The 20,626-nt window shown below is 38.6% G+C and overlaps 2 long non-coding RNA genes across 2 annotated transcripts in view; one reads left to right on the plus strand and one right to left on the minus strand.

Moving 5' to 3' along the window:
• LOC147567061 (uncharacterized) overlaps positions 1-9,964 on the minus strand; it is a 28,379-nt gene extending 18,415 nt beyond the window's left edge. Inside the window, exon 1 of the long non-coding RNA XR_015230665.1 lies at positions 9,344-9,964. This is a non-coding gene — a long non-coding RNA (uncharacterized LOC147567061). The remainder of the gene's footprint in view (positions 1-9,343) is intronic.
• Positions 9,965-13,587: 3,623 nt separating this feature from the next.
• On the plus strand, positions 13,588-20,243 carry LOC147567062 (uncharacterized). Its single transcript, XR_015230664.1, has 2 exons — positions 13,588-13,987; positions 19,696-20,243. It is a non-coding gene; the product is annotated as an uncharacterized LOC147567062 (long non-coding RNA).
• The last annotated feature ends 383 nt before the right edge of the window (positions 20,244-20,626 follow it).

Consider the following 20,626-nt stretch of genomic DNA (forward strand, 5'->3'; position numbering starts at 1 on the left):
TAATCTTTAATCTACTCGTAATAATGCATTTGTATGGTCACTAGCTAAAATTATTAGATTACGTGCTCATTTTCCTATTAAAATGATACGTCTTGATGGGGCAGGTGAATTTACATCAAAGGCTTTTGATGCTTATTGTCAAGCAGTTGGTATTGATGTCGAACATCTTCTAACCTATGCTCATACCCAGAATGGTCTAGCAGAATTATTCATAAAACATCTACAACTAATTGCGAGACCAATGTTGATGAAAACTAAGTTGTTTGTTTCGGCATGGGGATCTGCAATGTTACATGCTGCAGCTTTGATCCGCCTTCGACCCATAGCGAATGATTATTCGTCGTTACAACATGTTTTGGGCCATCAACCAAATAGGAAAAATGACTCTTTAGGTACTAAAACATTTCATAATAACTCAAAAAGTCGGCATCTTTTAATAGGATTTTTTATTTAAAAGCCCAAAAAATTGGGTCAAATACCAAATTAGGCCCACCATAGATTAATAATTCATACAAACCCCATTTTTTTGAAAATAAACCAATAAAAAACCCAATTTCGGATCCCTAGGTGCATTTTCCCATCTCTAGAAACCCATTACTTTAGATAATCCCTATTCTACCCTTTATATATATAACCCAAATTTCCCTCATTATTTCCCTTTTAAGTCAGAGAATTTCTTTCCTTCTCAAAAAAATTTCTTTCCTTCCATTATATCCTTCCATCTTTTCTAGAAACACAAATACCTTCCCTCTCCCCACCGAAGCTGCTGTCCGGTTTGGCGAAATCTTAGTCGGAGTTGTTGTTCGGTTTGGGAAAGGTTTTGGACATCTTCTTCAATACACCTATCATCATGATCAACAACTTTGTTATCATCTTTATCATATTTTGATCATCTTCTTCTCCCTTAATCTTTAACTCATCTGCAACAACAACCAAGGTATGATCTTCTTCATCTTCTTCTTTAATCTTTTGTTGCAACAAATGTATTATTCATCATCCATCTTATTTATCTCTTTTCAAACTAGATTCTTCGAACTTTGATATAATCATTTTAGATCTATTTTTGACATATGTTTGTTCTTTAAACTTTGATATGTTTTTAGATATGTTCTTCCAACTTTGATATAAAATTTTTCAAAGAAAACAAAAGTACAACTTTAGATCTGTTTTTTAGTTTCTCTCTCTAGAAATTACGTTTTTAGCATATTTTGATATTTAACAAACAAATTTACTGATTTGTTAAGCATTTTAATATATGTCTTTAGAATGATTCTAATACAACGAGCAAACTTTAAAATGTTTTATTAATTTTTATAAATGTTACCACCAAAACTCAGATTTTTTTCACTTACGGAAATTGATTAGTGTTTTAATCATCTTAATTTTGATATAGAAACGATGTTGGTTCAGCGAGCAAACTCAAAAATGCTTTATTTATTTCGTCAATTTTATTGACATTTTTTTATTTTCTTCAAACATAACATCCGTTTTTTGGAAGAATTGCGTTCTAGGAACATTCACGTGTTTGTTTCACGCACTTATACGTTTGTTTTGAGCACAAGTGGTTATGTTTTGAGCACACATGTAAATGCTCAACGTAACCATTAAACACTATCTTTCTCTTTCTTTTTTTTATGTTTGCAACTTATCTTCAAAGATAACAAATACTATATATTTTGCATTTTTTTTTAATAATTTCTGGACATATTCCAGTTTGTTCTAAAAGTTTTTGACATTTTATTGCGCTACTATTCTCTGTTCATTCAATACTTTTTTATATGAGAAACCATATATGATTGTTCTGAGACCAACTACTATACTTTATAGCATTTCCGATACTAGCCTGGACAAGCATGCATATGTTTATTGCATTTTTTTTGCTATTTTGTGCATATTATTATTTGTTATCGAAACCACATTCTTTTTTGTTACTGATTGTTAACCACTTGCAGTCTCATTTAGAAAGGAAGTAGATAAAACAACTGACGATTCACGCGACGGGAACAAAAAATTTGTATCGGAATCTTGAAGTCCCAATTTAACTCACATATGTCAAATATGTTCAGGACGAGTGAAAGCTTTTGAACCAATATCCAGATTTGTTTGTAAATTTTTAGCTTGGTCTCGATGATGATTTTTTGTATGGAGACATTTTAGCTTTTGTAACTGGCACAAAAGATTTTATTATAAATACTTCAATTTATGTTGTTTATTTAACTCATTTATGGTTTCAACACTACCGTACTTGCTCAAAACATTAAATGAAATGCGACGCGAAAAACAGGTTAGTAGAAAAATTCTTGAAAATTCTTGAAAAGTTGAGCTTCAAATAACTACATCTAAAATTTAAATCATTATCTATCTAAAACCTAACTAGATGAAAAGTGGATCTAACATATGAACATAAATGGTGAAGAGGATTATGGTTTGAAGAACAAAGTTTGAAAAGAGAAAAATAGATAAGAAGATCTTCATTAATGGAGCAACATAATTTCAAAGTTCTAAGCAACATAATCTTTTAGCTTTAACAAGGTGAAAACCCATTACACAGTTTCTTGTTCTAATAAACCAAAAAAGTACAAACTTAGATCTACTTTTCGGTTTCTCTCTTTAGAAATTACGTTTTAGCATATGTTGATGTTTAACAGAAAAATTGTCAGGTGTTTTAAGCATTTTAGAATATGTTGTTTGTTAAGGGGTTTTGTTTCAAACATTTAGGGGTTTGTTGATGAGTTTTGGGTGTTTTACTTGGTAAAAAAGGTATTGTTATTCGTTAAGTATTTTGGTGGATTTTGGGGACATTTACATTTATGTTGAAGACATTTAGGATTCTGTTTCAAACATTTTGGGTACTGTTGGTAATTTTTGGGTGTTTTACTTGGTAAAAAAATCTTTTGTTCTTCGTTAAGCATTTTGAGAGTTTTTGGAGACATTTACAGTTATGTTGAAGACATAGGGGGTTTTGTTTTAAACATTTTGGGTTCTGTTTCAAACATTTATGGATTTGTTGAAAACATTTTGAGTTCTGTTTCAGACATTCAGGGAAATGTTGATGATTTTTAAGTGTAAACTTGGTAAAAAGCTTTTGTCTTCGTTTAGCATTTCGGGTGGTTTTGAAAACATTTACAGTTATGTTAAAGACATTTTGGGTTCTGTTTCAAATATTTATGATTTTGTTGTAGTTATTTTGGGTTTTGTCCCAGACATTCATGGGTTTGTTGATGAATTTTGGGTGTTTTACTGAGTAAATAAGTCTTTGTTCTTAGTTTAGCATTTTGGGGGGTTTTTGGAAACATTTTAAAATATGTTGAAGACATTTTGGGTTATGTTTCAGACATTCAGGGGAATGTTGATGATTGTTTAAGGTTTTACTTGGTAAAAAAAAAATTTTGTTATTCGTTTAACATTTTGGGGGTTTTTTGAAACATTTAAAGTTATGTTGAAAACATGTTGGGTTCTGATTTAAACATTTGCGATTTTGGTCCGGACATTTTGAAGAATGTCAACTACAATGTTGGACATGTTCATAGCATTTTATGATTAAGATAACAAAAAATTTGTTCTTCAAAATATATGAGATGCAGAGACAATAAACAGTTTGTCTCAGGAATTAAACAAAATATGAAGAAACAATCAATAATGTTATGAACATTCTTTAGGTGCATTTTTACATTGTTTGACACTCTTTTGGATGAATAAGAAATTTACAAAATAAGAGTTAGCCATGTAAGGATCCATTCACTAAACAACATGAGTAAGAAATGTTATGAACATTCTTCAGGTGCATTTTTACATTGTTTGACACTCTTTTGGATGAATAAGAAATTTACAAAATAAGAGTTAGCCATGTAAGGATCCATTCACTAAACAACATGAGTTAGAATGTTTGGAACAATATATAAAATTCATAGACAAAAAGAAGAAAATCTAAGACAAATAAGCAACATATGCAAACATTCTAATTCATGTTGGAGACATACGGAAGAATGACAACTACAATTGGGCGCGACACGATTCACAAACTAGCTTTTCTTATCATTATTTTGAGAAGTAGCAGGTGCTCTATCCGGTTCCATAGATGAAAATTCTGCAAGCGGAATGAACAAATGATTATATGCAGTAGGAATATAGGAAAATGTTCGAGACATTAAAGCGAATGTTATCAGCATTTCTAAAAATGTTTAAAAGTAGTGGAAAATGTCAAAGGCATACTCATTCAGAATGAATCCCGAATATGAAGAGCAAAAATATACATTAAACAATTGATAAATATGTTTCTAACAAAAGAGAAGGTGTTCTCATTATTGAAGAAGTGTCGGTATTTTGAACAACAAAGAATGCTTAACGAAGAACAATAGTTTTTTTACCAAGTAAAACAACAAAAAATCATCAACAAACCCCTGAATGTTTGAAACAAAATCCAAAATGTCTTCAACATAACTTTAAATTTTTCCCAAAACCCCTAAAATGCTTAACGAAGAACAAAAGTTTTTTTTACCAAGTAAAACACTAAAAAATCAACAACAAAACCCTAAATGTTTGAAACAGAATCTCAAATGTCTTCAACATAATTGTAAATGTCTCCAAAAACTCCCAAAATTCTTAACGAAGAACAATAAATTTTTTACCAAGTAGAACCCCCAAAAATCATCAACAGACCCCTAAATGTTTGAAACAAAACCCAAAATGTCTTCAACATAACTTTAAATTTTTCCCAAAACCCCCAAAATGCTTAACGGAGAACAAAAGTTTTTTTTACCAAGTACAACTACCCAAAATCAACAGACAAAACCCTAAATGTTTGAAACAGAATCCGAAATGTCTTCAACATAACTGTAAATGACTCCAAAACCCCCAAAATGCTTAAAGGAGAACAATAGTTTTTTACCAAGTAAACCACCCAATAATCATCAACAAACCCCTAAATGTTTGAAACAAAACCCAAAATGTTTTCAACATAACTTTAAATTTTTCCCAAAACCCCCAAAATGCTTAACGGAGAACAAAAGTTTTTTTTACCAAGTACAACACCCCAAAATCACCAACAAAACCCTAAATGTTTGAAACAGAATCCGAAATGTCTTCAACATAATTGTAAATGGCTCCAAAAACCCATAAAAATTGTTTAACAAAGAACAATAACTTTTTTACCAAGTAAAACACCAAAAAATCATCAATCAAACTCATAAATGTTTGAAACATGACCCAAAATGTCTTCAACATAACTTTAATTTTTTCCAAAACTCCTAAAATGCTTAACGAAGAACAAAAGTTTTTTTACCAAGTAAACACCCAAAAATCAACAACAAAACCCTAAATGTTTGAAACAGAATCCCCAATGTCTTCAACATAGCTGTAAATGTCTCAAAAACTCCCAAAATGCTTAACGAAGAACAATAGTTTTTTTTTTACCAAGTAAAACTCCCAAAATCATCAACAAACCCCTAAATGTGTGAAACAGAACCCCTTAACGAACAACATATTTCTAAAATGCTTAAAACACCTGACAATTTGTCTGTTAAACATGAAGATAGTGTTTAATAGTTACATTGAGCATTTACATGTGTGCTCAAAACATAACCACTTGTGTTCAAAAATAACAATTTATGTTGCAAGCACGTAATGTTATCTTTCCACAACATTGATTTATGTTCTGGGTTTGGACGAAAACGTAAAAAAACAGAAACAAATAAGAGAGAAGCAAGAAAGAAATATCAAAATGTGTACGAAAATATGTTCTAAATAAACCAGATATGTTAATCGCAAATAAGGAAGTGATGTAAAAAAAGAAATAAGATAAAGAAACTCCAAAAACAACTTCATTAATGGAGCTTCAAATAACTAGATCTAAAACTCAATTGTTTATCTCTCTAAAACCTCATAAGATAAATAATCCATGTTAATATAAAAAAAATGTTTCAAACACAGAGAAATCTGTTATGATATAATCCCCTTCTTTATGTAAAATCTCTTTAACATTAAGAGACAACATCAAAACCTATAGTTTTTCCCAAACAAAATCCTAATAATCTTCAACAGACCTTTCAACAATCAAAACCCTAATATTTCCCCTCTCACCTGAAACCAAAAATAGAAGATCTTAGATACCCTGAGTTTCTCTGGATTTCAGTCGAAATTGGTCGAGAGAGAAGATGGAGATTTAAGTTAAAAAACGATTTGCAGAGAGAGAGAAGATGGTTTTTGTAGAGAGAGATGGAAGATGGTTTTTGTAGAGAGAGAGAATGAGAATATGAAATGTCTTTTTTCAGCTTACTAAGAGTAAATGGGTTTTGAGTCTTGGGTTATTAATAACCCCAATCTGACTTAATGGGATGCCAAAGTTTTGGACGGGAAATTTGGGAGGATAGGATTGTCTCTTATTTGTGTAAATGAGGGTAATGTGGTACTTTTACAAAGTGGGTTTTTTTCTCATTAATATTTAAGATTGGGCCTCCTCCCTATTATCCCACATATTTTGGGCCTTAGAATTACGGGCCCCTCTTTATATTGGTTATTAGTTATCATAATTTTAGGCTTAATAATAGATTAGGGTTAAAATAATATTGAAAATTATTACTCGGGTCAAAATTTTAAAAGAAATTTATTAATATACCAATACTACCCTTTGGTAGAAGTTCAGTAGCTCTCTCTCTCTATAACTTAGCTCGACCAAATCCTAGAGAGTTCTCCATGGATGCCGATCGGAAGCTGAGAAGAAGATAATTTCTGTCTCAAAAACCAAAAAAATAGGTTTGTTTTCTTCTTCTCCTCCCGATCCTTCTTCTCCATCTCGATCCTTCTTCTTCTGAAGATTTGTTTCTTCCATTTCTGTTGATAATAAGAAGATGTACTTTTGAGGATAAAGTTAGAAAGGTGCACAATTTAGGGTTTGAAGCTGCTATTGTATATGATGATGTAGATGATGGTGCTTTGATTGGAATTATATTTCTATCCTTTCACAAATCTTAGGATAAGTTGATCTTATCTTTAAATGTTAATATTTAGTTCCAGAGCTTCCAGAAAATGCAAAAATAGAAGAAATTCATGATATTATTGAAGTAGTGAGAGAAAAGAATTTGACTACACACGTAGATTCAACTTTGTTGAACTTTATGTTTCTGGATTCTAGGGATTTTTTTGTTCTAATAGATAGTGTATTAGGGCTCAGATTGAACTTTGATTACTTAGAATTTGGAATGTTTGGGTTTTTGAGTGGTTGGATTAGGGCTCAGATTGGAGTTTTGAAGACTGAGGATTAGATTTAGATTTGTATGTTGTTAATGGGTTGGTTCGTTGCTATGGAGTTTGTGGGTATAGGAATGATGCTCGAATACTGTTCGAAGAAATGCCTTAAAGAAATTTGATTGTTTGGACCACTACTGTAAGTGGTTATGAACAAAATTTTGATTCAAATGAGGCGTTGGTATTGTTCCATCAAATTTTGATTCATTTTCTCATTACTTTATTTCATACCTCAAATCAATAAAGCAAATATGATAGATATGAGATAGCTTTTTTTCAATTAAGTATGTTCTTTTCTTTTTGTATTAGTGAATATAAGTAATTATTGTGTTCGCAAAAAAAAATTGGGTATATAATTCCACATCTCCTATGTCGAAATTCTGGAGCCGTGCCTTGATGGAACGATCTTGAATTCTACCTTCTGTAATTTGAAAACCTTTGCTCTTGAAGAAGAAATGAAGAGAGAAAAGTATTTTGCTAGTTTATATGGAGAGAAATTCTACCTTCTGGGTTTTTTTGTTGAAAAAAAAGTATTGAAAGTAGATCTTGTTAGAAAGCTAATGAAAATTCATTTCTAAATATATAATTTTTATAGAAATCCGACATCTCAAACAAAAGTTATATCGATTTAAAGTTTAAAGAAAGATAAAAGAATTTAGTTACACAAAATGACAAAAAGGGGTATTTTAGAATTTCCACACTTTTTGACCTGAATAATAATTTTCAATGTTTTGTGTTTTTTTACTCATTTTCAATATTATTTTGACCTTTCTAGAAATTACCCCCAACCAAATATTACACATTTACGTGTTTATGGTGTGCGGTGCGTATCCCTATTTCACCTCCAAAACGTACTAAATTTGGACCTCAGCGGCGACTTGGTATATATGTTGGTTTTGCGTCACCATCTATTATAAGATATCTCAAACCTATGACAGGTGATACTTTTACCGCACGGTTTGCGGATTGTCATTTTGATGAGACAATTTTCCTACCATTAGGGGGAGAAAATCCATCTACATCAAATACTAAACAAAATGATTTGTTTTGGCATACACAAAGTTTGTCTTATCTAGACCCTCGAACTAGTCAGTCGGAACTAGATGTACAGAGGATAATACATTTGCAAGACATTGCAAATAAACTACCGGATGTATTTAAGGACACAACAAGGGTAACAGAATCATATATACCTGCATCTAATGCTCGTGAACGAATCAATATTCTTGGAGGACCAGGTGAAAATGATACAGAAAATAAGTCGTCTAAGCACGCTAGAAGCGTGGCGACCAATTGGTTCCAAAGATACTATCTGATGTGACACGAAAATGTCACATTTGGAAAGCCTAACTTAGACTAATTAGTCTTTTTCGAGTGTTTTCAATAATATTTTATGTGTTTTCATGTTAGGTACTTATTTTGGAGTTAAGCGTGTGATTCGGAATAAAAAGAGTGAATTATCACTATCATTTCATGTGCAGAAAATGAGAGAAAAAGACTTCAAGCAAATCAAATGACAAGTATAGTCAATGACGAGTCCGACGGTGAAAACGGTATTCAATTCGGAGTTCGGACGGGGAGGATATGAAAGAAAGAAGTCCGAGGGTATTCTAGTCCTTTGTGAGAATTTGAAGATGTAGAGACAAGGATGGAGGCACTCTCTTGGTTTCTAAATCAAAGTCCAAGAGCCCAAGGAAGAATGACAAGGAAGAATTATATGGGCACCCTCTCTTTATGGATCCAAGTCAACAAAGTCTAAAGAAATTGACTAAGTCTTGACCTAGGGTGTGAGTAGTAAACACAAGTTGGAGTTTACTATTCATCATCTTCTACCTTGAAAGAGAGTAAAGAGAGAGAAAGGGAGGCTACAACTTAGGGTTTTAGTGTTTTTGAGAGCTTGAAGGTTGAAGAGAAAAGAGAGAAGAAAGGAGGAAGATCTGGCCAAGCTAGGCCGGCCAGCACTAAGGCCGGCCAGCACTAAGGCCGGCCTAGTCTTGGTCGACAGCAGCTCGGGACGAGCACAAGAAGGTGGTTGCTGCTCGGGTCTTCAAGGTAGCAACCGAGAGGAAGCATCCAAGCACGGGAAGCTAAAGAACGGCACGAGCAGCTCGAGATTTGGCCAGGAACAGCAGCTGTTGTTCGGTCTTCAACACAGCCTGCAACAACAAGCTTCTCATGCTCGGCTGCAGCTCGGAGCAAGCCTGGGACGCGGATGCAGCTCGGTACGGCACTAGGGACGCGGCTGCAAGGCACGGGACAGCACCGGTCGGATGCACAAGGTCCGGGAAGGAGCTTTCTTGGTCGGATTTGTTTTTGGCCGGATTTCTTCCAACTTTGGCCGGATTTTCCAGAAACCTTAGGGCTTCTACTCCCCATGTCCTTGGCTAGCTACCCATGTGGTTTGATTTGATTTTGGACAAGAAATTTCTAGAGAGAGAAAGCTAGGGTTAGCTTTAATGGAGGTTGTGTTCTAAATGAAGAAGATGATGGTGGTCGCTATGGGGAACCCAAAAATTTGCTAAAGGGAGATCGGCTGCACCTTAAAGTCTCATATTTTCCGACGATCTTAGCCTCGAACCACATCGAAAAAAGGGGGATTCTCTCATCATTTTCTTTCCATTTCTTATTCAATCACCATGTTTAGCTAACTTTAGTGTGTCGATTATATGAGATGAAATGTGATGAATTCGTGATTGTGTTTAATATGATTTGATGTTTTGATTATAAATTGATGTTCATTTATTTCGATTGTCGTTTTGATCGTAATTTCATGTGTCTTGTCAAGCACTTCACATAGTTAATAGACGAGACGAAGTATTCGATATCGATCGTAGTCTAAGTCATAATTTCATGTGTCTTGTCATGCACTTCACATAGTTAGGCGACTAGACAACACTTTCGTTGACTCGGGATTAACCGATTATGACGTTTGTTTGACTAAGTATGATCTCCGGATATACGTACTGCTTATAGACGTCACCTTAGGAGTCGAACATCGATTATACTTTGAAACATTAGATCGGACTACACATAGTCGTAGATTTGTCATTATAGATTCCCGGACTTCGACACCTCTCTCACTTATTTGTTGCCCGAATCGAGTTTTACCGTCTCCCGACTCTTGTTCCTTCGACTCTTCTCTCGAATCTCTCTCGCCCGTTTTACTTATTTTGTTTAATTAGTTTATTTTAGTTTTCCTTGCTTTAATCTCTTTGTTGTTTATTCATTAAACCCCCCGTTATCTTTGTTTCTTTCCGTCTTAGTCTAAGTTAGCTAGTGATACCTAGACCGGCGAACGAGACTCCTTCGTTATCCGAGTTACCTTCCTATACTTGGGTCGACTCCGGCTTTACCGATTACTACTTGATACCTCCGCTTGGGTGTGCAGCCTTTTCGGGTGCATCACTATCCCCAAAAAGAAGAAGAACAAATTACAAAATAATAGTTATTTAGAAGAGACTATTAATGATACTCCTAGACTTACTGAACAAATACCCATTGAAGAGGGTAGAGCCCTTGATGAGGCAGAAATACCTAACAATGAGGAAATCTCTATAAATTATGAATGTTCGAAAGAAGTGTGAGATCGAAATGGAACAATTGTCGATGATGTATTCTCTTTTGCAGTGGCAACCTTTATTCTAAAAGAGAATGATGATTATGAACCATTCTCTATTGAGGAATGTCGACAAAGATCTGATTGGTCGAAATAGAAGACGCAATTCAAGCAGAACTAGATTAACGCAATAAGCATAGTGTTTTTAGACCAGTGGTCCTCACACCTAAGGATGTAAATCCAGTTGGGCTCAAATGGGTTTTTCTGAGAAAACATAATGAAAATAATGAAATGGTTCGCTATAAAGCACGACTTATGGCACAAGGTTTTCTACAAAAATCTAGAATAGATTATGAGGAAACATATTCTCCTGTTATGGATGACATTACATTTAGATATTTAATCAGTCTGGCAGCTGAAGAAGAACTCGATATGCATCTACTAGATGTTGTTACTGCGTATCTATATGGCAATCTTGATACTAATATTTATATGAAAGTCCCTGGAGGATTCAAATTGCTTGAGGAAAAACCACGGGTCCTGCATTCACTTAAACTTAATGAAGCTTTATATGACTTAAACCAATCAGGGCGAACATGGTACAATCGCCTCAGTGAATACTTTACTAAGGAAGGATATGTAAATGATCCTATTTGTCCATGTGTTTTCATCAAAAAATTAAATATTGTTTTTGTTATCATTGCGGTATACGTTGATGATATAAATCTAATTGGGTCAGTTGAAGATGTCTCAAAAACTGCAGAACATTTGAAGAAAGAATTTGAAATGAAAGATTTTGGAAAAACAAAATTCTGCATTGGCTTACAAATTGAGAGAAGTACAAATGACATTCTTGTCCATCAAAATTTATATATGAAAAAGGTTTTGAAAAGATTTCGCATAGACACTGCATACCCTCTTAGTACTCCAATGGTTGTCAGATCTTTAGATACTGTAAAAGATCTTTATCGTCCTAAAGAAGATAATGAAGCACTACTTGGTCCTGAAGTACCATATTTAAGTGCAATAGGTGTTTATATTTGACTCAATGTACTAGACCTGACATTTCTTTTGCAGTAAATTTATTAGCCAAATTCAGTTCGGCAACAACAAAGCGACATTGAATGGTAGTAAAGCATATTCTTCAATATCTTCGAGGAACTACTAACATGGGGTTATTTTATTCGAAGAGTTCATCCAATTATTTACAAATAATAGGATAAACTGATGCAAGATATCTCTCTGACCCACATAAAAGAGTTTCACAAACAGGTTATGTTTTTAATAGTGGCGGTACAACTTTCTCATGGCGATCGAGTAAGCAAAGTATGCCCGTTACATCTTTTAACCACTGAAAGATTATTGTTCTTCATGAAGCTATTAGAGAATGTGTATGGCTCAGGTCTATTATCAGTCATATTAGAATTTCATGTGATCTTTCTAGAATTACAAAGTCACCTACCATTATTTATGGGGAAATTGATATTCAGAAGATACAATCATGTGAGAATTATGCTGACTTGTTTACCAAGTCTTTACCAACTACAACGTTCAGAAAACTAATACAAGGCATCAGAATGCGAAGCTTAAATAACTTGACGATGTAAGACTACATCAGACCACTAAATAATATTCATCAGGGGGAGAGTATTATCATGTGAAGATTTCTATGCTATGTACTCTTTTTCCTTCGTCCAGTTTGTGTCCCAGTGAGTTCTTCTGACAAGGTTTTCACGAGGCAACATTTTGCATATCAAGCGCCACTAAGAACTCTTCTATTGTACTTTTTCTTTTATCAGATTTTGTCCCGCAGGATTCTGACAAGTCTTGACGAAATAATTATTCCGAGTGATGGTCGTCCAAAGGGGAGTGTTATGGGAATTATGCAGTTGCCCATAAACTATTACCTAATTGCTATGGTGTCAAGTAGTTGCCAATATGTGGTTGCTTATAAACTATTATCAAAGAGATATTAAGTTTTACATATTAGCCCATGTAATATCCTTAACGATGAAACAATGAGGTGCCTTCATTGAGAGTACTCATAGCCACCTTAAGCATGCAAGTATGAGGTGCCTCTTACCAAACTCATTACTCATACTAATGCATGGCATACGTGTAATCTCCATGTAACTCATTCTTTGGTATTTATATCCCGTTGACAGTAGTTATATGTAGGGTCCGTGGGTATATAGACCAAAATAATATTCAAAAAAGGTTTATGATCCAATCTTCCCAAAACATGGATATTTAGTCCTTTTACATTATGGACATTGATGTGACATGAAAATGTCACATTTGGAGAGCCTAACTTAGACTAATTAGTCCTTTTCGAGTGTTATCAATAACATTTTATGTGTTTTTCTTGTTTAGGTACCATATTTGGAATAAATAACTTAATTCGGAATAAAGGGAGCGAATTATCACTATCATTTCATGTACCCAAAACGAGAGAAAAAGACTTCAAGCAAATCAAATGAGAAGAGGAGTCAAAGACGAGTCCAACGGTGAAAACGGAAGTCCATTCCGAGTTCGGACGGGAAAGTTGTGAAAGAAAGAAGTCGAGGTTCGGTCTTAAAACAAAGATTCTATGAAGGCACCCCCCTTGATTTCCAAGTGAAGATTAAAGCCCAAGTCTAAAACCCAAGAGCCTAGATATGAAGGAACAAAACCCAAGCCCAAAGAAGATGAAAGAAGGAAGAGATTTTGGAGGCACCCTCTTTATGGACTCAAGTTTGAGTCAAAGTCAAGTCTTGACTAAGCTAGGGTTTGAGTCAAAAGAGAGGGCCAAGACACTATTCATCTTCTTCATTGGGAGAATACAAAAACTGGGGAGAAAAAAAGGAGGAGGAGAGAGAAAGAGTTAGGGCTTGAAGGTTTTTCTAGGGTTTGTGAAGGAGCAAGAGGGTTTGAGTGAGAGTTTGAAAGAGAGAAGGTGGGGTGCCGGCCAACTTAGCCGGCACCATAGCGGCACGGAACAGAGACGCGGCTGCACGGCAAGAGACCGAGCAGCAGCTTCCATTACAGCAGCTGCAACTCGCACGCAGCAGCACGGACGCGTCGTGCAGCTTTCTCGGACCGGCAGCAGCATATGACAGCAGCGACCAGCAGCTACTCCTGATTGAAAGCAACTCGGGTGGAAGCTTCCATGCTCGGATGTGCTCGGTTCTTCACGGGAAGCTTGTCCAAGTGTCACGACCTTACTTCTTCGGAAGGTGTCGTGCGGCACTTGTGCGCACTCTAGGTACAAGTCAGCCTAACAAAAGTAATATTACAAGAGATGGGTACAAGTATATTGGGTAGCTACAATTGAAAGCAACAAGATTTTATTGATGGTAAGTTGAAAGCTACAATTTACAACAAGCATATGACTAAGTAAGCTTCCTAAAGGCTAGGGAAGCTTCCGGCTCTTTGGTTGCCCACAATTTGGAAGGTAGGGGTCTTCCACTCAAAGCTTACCATCCACTCCCCTACATAGTATCAAATAACCGTTTAGCCTAATTTTACAAGGAAACATCAATATTTTCACCAGGCATACTCCTTTGTTTGGCCTAAATGACATCTATGTCCCCGTGCCAAGGGTATTCTCTAGGAAGCTACTATATACAAGAGGCACCTTCCTAAAATGCATGAGACATATGCCAAGATAGCCTAAGGCATATGCTAGACATATTACAATGCATCCAAAATAGCAAAAAGACACGGGCCATCGGCAATACCAACATGGCTTGACAAGATGGCCGTGACAGACTCCCCCACTTGTTATGTCGCCGTCCTCGACGACTTCGCTGCCAAGTACTCCACGATCTTGTCGGCATGGTCTAGCAAGGAGCTGGCGCGTTCCCAACTGGCTTCGGCATCTGGCAGGTTCCTCCACTTCACTAAGTACTCCAGCTCTGGTGGTGAATTGTGGTGAGCTTGAGCTAGACGATCAGCAACGATCTTTTGCACCTCCTTGGTTGGCTGGAGCTGCGGCCTCGGATTTGATCTTTCTTGGTTGGCACGTTGGGGATCCTCCTGATCCGGGTTGAACGACTTTAAGTTGCTGGCATGGAATACAGGGTGGTGATTCTTCATCCATCTTGGGAGTTGTACTTTGAAAGAGACCTTCCCGACCCGAGCAATGATAGGAAAAGGACCATCGTACCGTCTCACCAAGTTTTGATGTAGCTTCTTCACGAACCTGGATGTATCCCTGTTGATCTTGACAAGCACCAAGTCACCTACTTTGAAGTTGTGTGGTCTTCGCTTGTCATCCGCGAACTTCTTCATGCGTTCAGCAGCTTTCTCCAAGTGAGCTTTGGCTATTTCTGCTGTTCGTTGCCACTCCTTAGCAAAAGTGAATGCCCGTGGGCTGGTACCTGTATAACCTGTTTCAACCGTGTGGGGAGTTAACGGTTGCTGCCCTGTTACCAGTTCAAAAGGTGTCTTGCAGGTTGAAGAACTCTCCTGCAAGTTGAAGCAGAACTGAGCTACATCCAGTAGATTCACCCAATTCTTCTGGTTGGCACTAACAAAGTGCCTAAGATATTCCTCAAGGAGAGCGTTGAAACGCTCCGTCTGGCCGTCTGACTGCGGATGATTGCTAGTTGAGAAGTTCAGCTGCGATCCTAAGAGTTTCATGAGCTCGGTCCAAAACCGCCCTGTAAATCTTGAATCACGGTCGCTGATAATGGTCTGAGGCACTCCCCAATACTTCACAACATGCTTTAAGAACAAGAAGGCCACTTCTTCCGCAGTACAGTGTGCTGGTGTCGGAATAAAGGTTGCATACTTCGAAAACCGATCAATCACCACCATGATAGAAGTATACTCCCCCACTTTTGGCAAGCCACTTATGAAATCCATGGAGACACTTTCCCACGGACGCTGCACCACCGGCAATGGCTCCAAAAGTCCCATAGGCTTCTTCCGCATCACCTTGTCCTGTTGACAAATGAGGCAAGTTTGCACATACTCTTCCACTTGATTCCTCATGCCCGGCCAGTAATAAGCTTTCTCAAGCAATGCCCACGTACGTCGGTTTCCTGGATGGCCAGCCTAGACTGTATCATGGCACTCCCTGATAAGCTCCCGCCGCAACTCCGCAGAGCGCGGTACATATAGACGCCCACCTGTGGTATATAACAAATCATCCTTGATTCTGAACCTTGTGGAACGCCCATTCTTCACCATATCGAACAAGATCTTGGCTTCTTTATCACTCTGCAGCCGCTCACGAACCTTGTCGATGATGGTGGTCTTCAACTGGGACATGCTCCTCTGCCCCGAAGTAACTAAGGCGGCCAACTCCGCCTTCCTGCTCAGTGCATCCGCAACATTGTTCACCCTTCCTGGTTGATACTCCATCTCGAAATCAAACTCTGCCAATGACTCCTGCCAGCGAGCCTGTTTGGAAGTAAGCTTCTTTTGAGTCATGAAGTGTGAGGCAGCAACATTATCGGTCTTCACTAGAAACTTCGACCCCAATAGATAATGCCTCCAGACCCTTAAGCAATGAACAATGGCCAATAACTCCTTCTCCTGAGCAGTATAACGCCGTTCCGCTTCGGAAAGCTTTCGGCTCTCATATGCAACTGGGTGACCATCTTGCACTAATACCCCACCAAGTGCAAAATCAGATGCATCTGTGTGAACTTCAAAAGGCTTGGATATGTCGGGCAATGCCAATACGGGATCTTTTGCAACCTGCTGCTTCAAGTCCTCGAATGCTTCTTGACATTCCTTCGACCAAACCCAAGGCTTATCCTTCTTCAGCAAATCTGTCAAAGGTGCCGCTCTGGCTGAATACTTCCTTATGAACCTGCGATAGTAATTTGCAAGTCCAAGAAACGATCTGAGCTCCGACACTGAAGTAGGCACCTTCCACTCTTGGATGGCTCTCACCTTCTCCATCTCCATTCGGATATGCCCATCGCCTATAATATGGCCCAGAAAACCGATGTGTCCTTGCGCAAACGAACACTTCTCTTCCTTCACATATAGTTGGTTTTCTTTCAAGACCCTGAACACCTGTCTCAAGTGCTCTGCATGATCTTCCAAGCTGTGGCTATACACAACGATATCATCCAGATATACTACCACGAACTTATCAAGGAACTCATAGAAGATCTGATTCATCAAGGTACAAAACGTGGCAGGCGCGTTGGTTAAGCCAAAAGGCATCACCAAGTACTCAAACGCACCATACCGCGTCACGCACGTGGTTTTTGGCTCGTCACCTTCTGCAACTCGAACTTGATAATATCCGGAACGCAAGTCCAACTTCGAAAAGTACCTTGTCGAACCCAGTTGATCAAACAAGTCCGCTATAAGTGGGATTGGGTATTTGTTTTTCACGGTCACCTTATTCAACGCCCTATAATCCACACATAGCCGCAAACTACCATCGTGCTTCTTCTGGAATAGCACAGGAGCACCATAAGGAGCTTTCGAAGGACGGATGAATCCCGCCTCCAACAGCTCATCGAGTTGCTTTCTCAATTCGGCCAACTCTGGGGGAGCCATCCTGTAGGGAGCTCTAGCAGGTGGCTTAGCTCCTGGAACCATCTCAATCTGATGATCAACAGCACGTCGTGGGGGTAACGCCTTTGGGAGCTTTGCTGGCATCACATCCTTGAACTCCTTCAGGATGCTTTTGATCTTGGCAGGTACAGGCTCTGCATCTACTCCTGTTGTCTCCATCTTCAAAGCTGCCAAGTATGTCATCTCTCCCTTCTTTAGGCCCTTCTCCAACTGCATAGCTGAGATCATCTTGTCGCCTCGACTCTTCTCGGCAACGATCGGCACCATACATGGTTTATCTCCAAGAAAACATATGCTTCCCAAGTACGGCATCGGCACCATCTTGTGCTCCACCATGAAGTCTAGACCAATGATGACCTGAAAATCATCCAAAGGCACACAAGTAAAATTAGTCCTTCCTGACCACTTGCCAATCTCCATGGGCACATCTCGGGCTACTCCATTCACGGGCTTTGGCGCCGAATTAACGGCCTTCATGCGACTTGGGTCCTTATGGAGCTTTAGACCCAATCGCTTCGCCTCCTCTACATCGACAAAGTTGTTGCTCGCTCCAGTGTCTACCATCACCTTGGTAGCTTTGCCATTCACTTTGCATTCAATGTACATCAACACCCTTGAAGCCTTTGGTTTGTCACTTGTTTGGCCTGCAAGAGCATTGAGCACCTGGAGCGCACCCATCTTTGCATCCTCTTCTTCACTATCCCCATCCTCCTGTGGATCATGCATACTTTCTTTGTCCTCCTTGCCACTAAAAGTCACCTTCAATGCATTGAGTGCGGCTCGGGACGGACAATCTCGTATGCGATGAGGGCCACCACATAGGAAACACTTCATAGCAGCTTTAGTTCCGGATGTGGCGCCTGTCTTTGACCCTGTGCCATCCCGGTTGGGGTAAGGTCTCCTATCCCCACCATGGCCTTTCCCCCTTCCGGGATTGGGCTTTCCTCCAGCACCAGCAGGCTTCCTCCTTTCCTGTTCATTCGTGGCAAAATCTGTGAGTCTTTCGGCTGCGGCCTGCGCTGAGGCCAAGTCTTGCACCCTCTGCCGTTGCAACTCTGCTTGAGCCCATGGCTTTAGGCCTTCCAAGAAACAAGAGAGCTTGTCCTTCTCTGACATGTCTTTTATATCTAACATCAATGCCGAGAACTGCTTCACATATTCCCGAATGGTTCCTGTGTGCTGGAGCTTCCGAAGCTTCTTCCTTGCCATATACTCTACATTCTCTAGAAGGAACTGAGTCTTGAGCTCTCTCTTCAAGTCCTCCCAAGTCTCTATGATGGCACGTCCGGCCTGTATCTCTTCGTACCGTGTGCGCCACCATAGCTTGGCATCCCCCGTCAAGTACATCGTAGCCATCGAGACCTTGGTGTCTTCATCTTCGGGTCGCACCGCACGAAAGTATTGCTCCATGTCAAACAAGAAGTTCTCCAACTCCTTGCCATCTCTGGCTCCACCATAGGATCTTGGATCCGGCACCCGCACACGAGGAGGATGCGCCTCTGCTACTCCGGCTCGATCCTGGGTACCTACAATCCGCATCAATACGTTCACCTGCGCACGCAACTCATCGATCATATTACCTTGTTCTTCTCGAAGGTCATTGATTTGCACTTGCATATCTTCAAGGGTTGCACCCATAGCTTCCACCGTCATGTCCACACCATTGTGGCGACCTTCCAAACCATCTAGCTTCTCTCGGAGCACCGGGACACCTACGATCACTTCTTCCAAGTGCGCAGCCCGTTCCTCCAATGCATCCAACCGTTCCTTTGTCCCTCTTTGACCCGCCATCCTATGCTCTGATACCAATTGTCACGACCTTACTTCTTCGGAAGGTGTCGTGCGGCACTTGTGCGCACTCTAGGTACAAGTCAGCCTAACAAAAGTAATATTACAAGAGATGGGTACAAGTATATTGGGTAGCTACAATTGAAAGCAACAAGATTTTATTGATGGTAAGTTGAAAGCTACAATTTACAACAAGCATATGACTAAGTAAGCTTCCTAAAGGCTAGGGTAGCTTCCGGCTCTTTGGTTGCCCACAATTTGGAAGGTAGGGGTCTTCCACTCAAAGCTTACCATCCACTCCCCTACATAGTGTCAAATAACCGTTTAGCCTAATTTTACAAGGAAACATCAATATTTTCACCAGGCATACTCCTTTGTTTGGCCTAAATGACATCTATGTCCCCGTGCCAAGGGTATTCTCTAGGAAGCTACTATATACAAGAGGCACCTTCCTAAAATGCATGAGACATATGCCAAGATAGCCTAAGGCATATGCTAGACATATTACAATGCATCCAAAATAGCAAAAAGACACGGGCCATCGGCAATACCAATATGGCTTGACAAGATGGCCGTGACACAAGGTCGCGGCTGCAACTCGGACTACTAGGGATGGCTCGGACCAAGGTGTTATAGCCGGATCTAAGCTTCCTTTGGCCGGAAATCTTGATTTTGGCCGGAAACCTAACTTTCTTTGATCGGATTTTCGTGGTGTTCCGGCAACTTTCTTGATTCAAAACCTTAGGGCTTTTACTCCCCATGTAGTTTGATTTGATTTTGGGTGAAAAATCTTTAGAGAGAGAAAGCTTGGTGAAGCTTTAATGGTGGGTGTTCTTGAGATGGAGAAGATGATGATGGGTGCTATGGGGAAATCTGATTTTTACTCGGGGACACCCAAAGTTCACTATTAAAGGGAAATCCAGAAAATTGCTACGGGGAGATCGACTATACTTAGAGACTCATCTTTCTCGACGAACCTAGCCTCGAGCCACATCGGAAAAGGGGGATTTCTCATCATCTTCTTTTCATTTATCACTTATTCACCATGTTAGCTAAATCAAGTGTGTCGATTATATGAGATGAAATGTGATGAATTTGTGATTATGTTTAATATGATTTGATGTTTTGATTATGAATTGATGTTCATTTGATTCGATTATCGTTTTGATCGTATTTTCATGTGTCTTGTCAAGCACTTCACATAGTTAATAGACGAAACGAGGTATTCGATATCGATAGTAGTCTAAGTCATAATTTCATGTGTCTTGTCATACACTTCACATAGTTAGGCGACTAGGCGACACTTTCGTTGACTCGGGATTAACTGAATTAGGCGTTTGTTTGACTAAGTATGATCTCCGGATATACGTAGTACTTAGAAACATCTACTTTAGGAGTCGAACATCGATTATACTTCGACACATTAGATTGGATCATACGTAGTCGTAGGTTTATTATTATGGATTCCCGGACTTCGACACCTCTCTCGCTTATTTGTTGCCCGAATCGAGTCTT

Source organism: Eschscholzia californica, unplaced genomic scaffold, assembly GCF_041429995.1.
Source record: "Eschscholzia californica isolate CP2 unplaced genomic scaffold, dmEscCali1.0.p SCAF_1, whole genome shotgun sequence".
NCBI classification, from domain to species: Eukaryota; Viridiplantae; Streptophyta; class Magnoliopsida; order Ranunculales; family Papaveraceae; genus Eschscholzia; species Eschscholzia californica.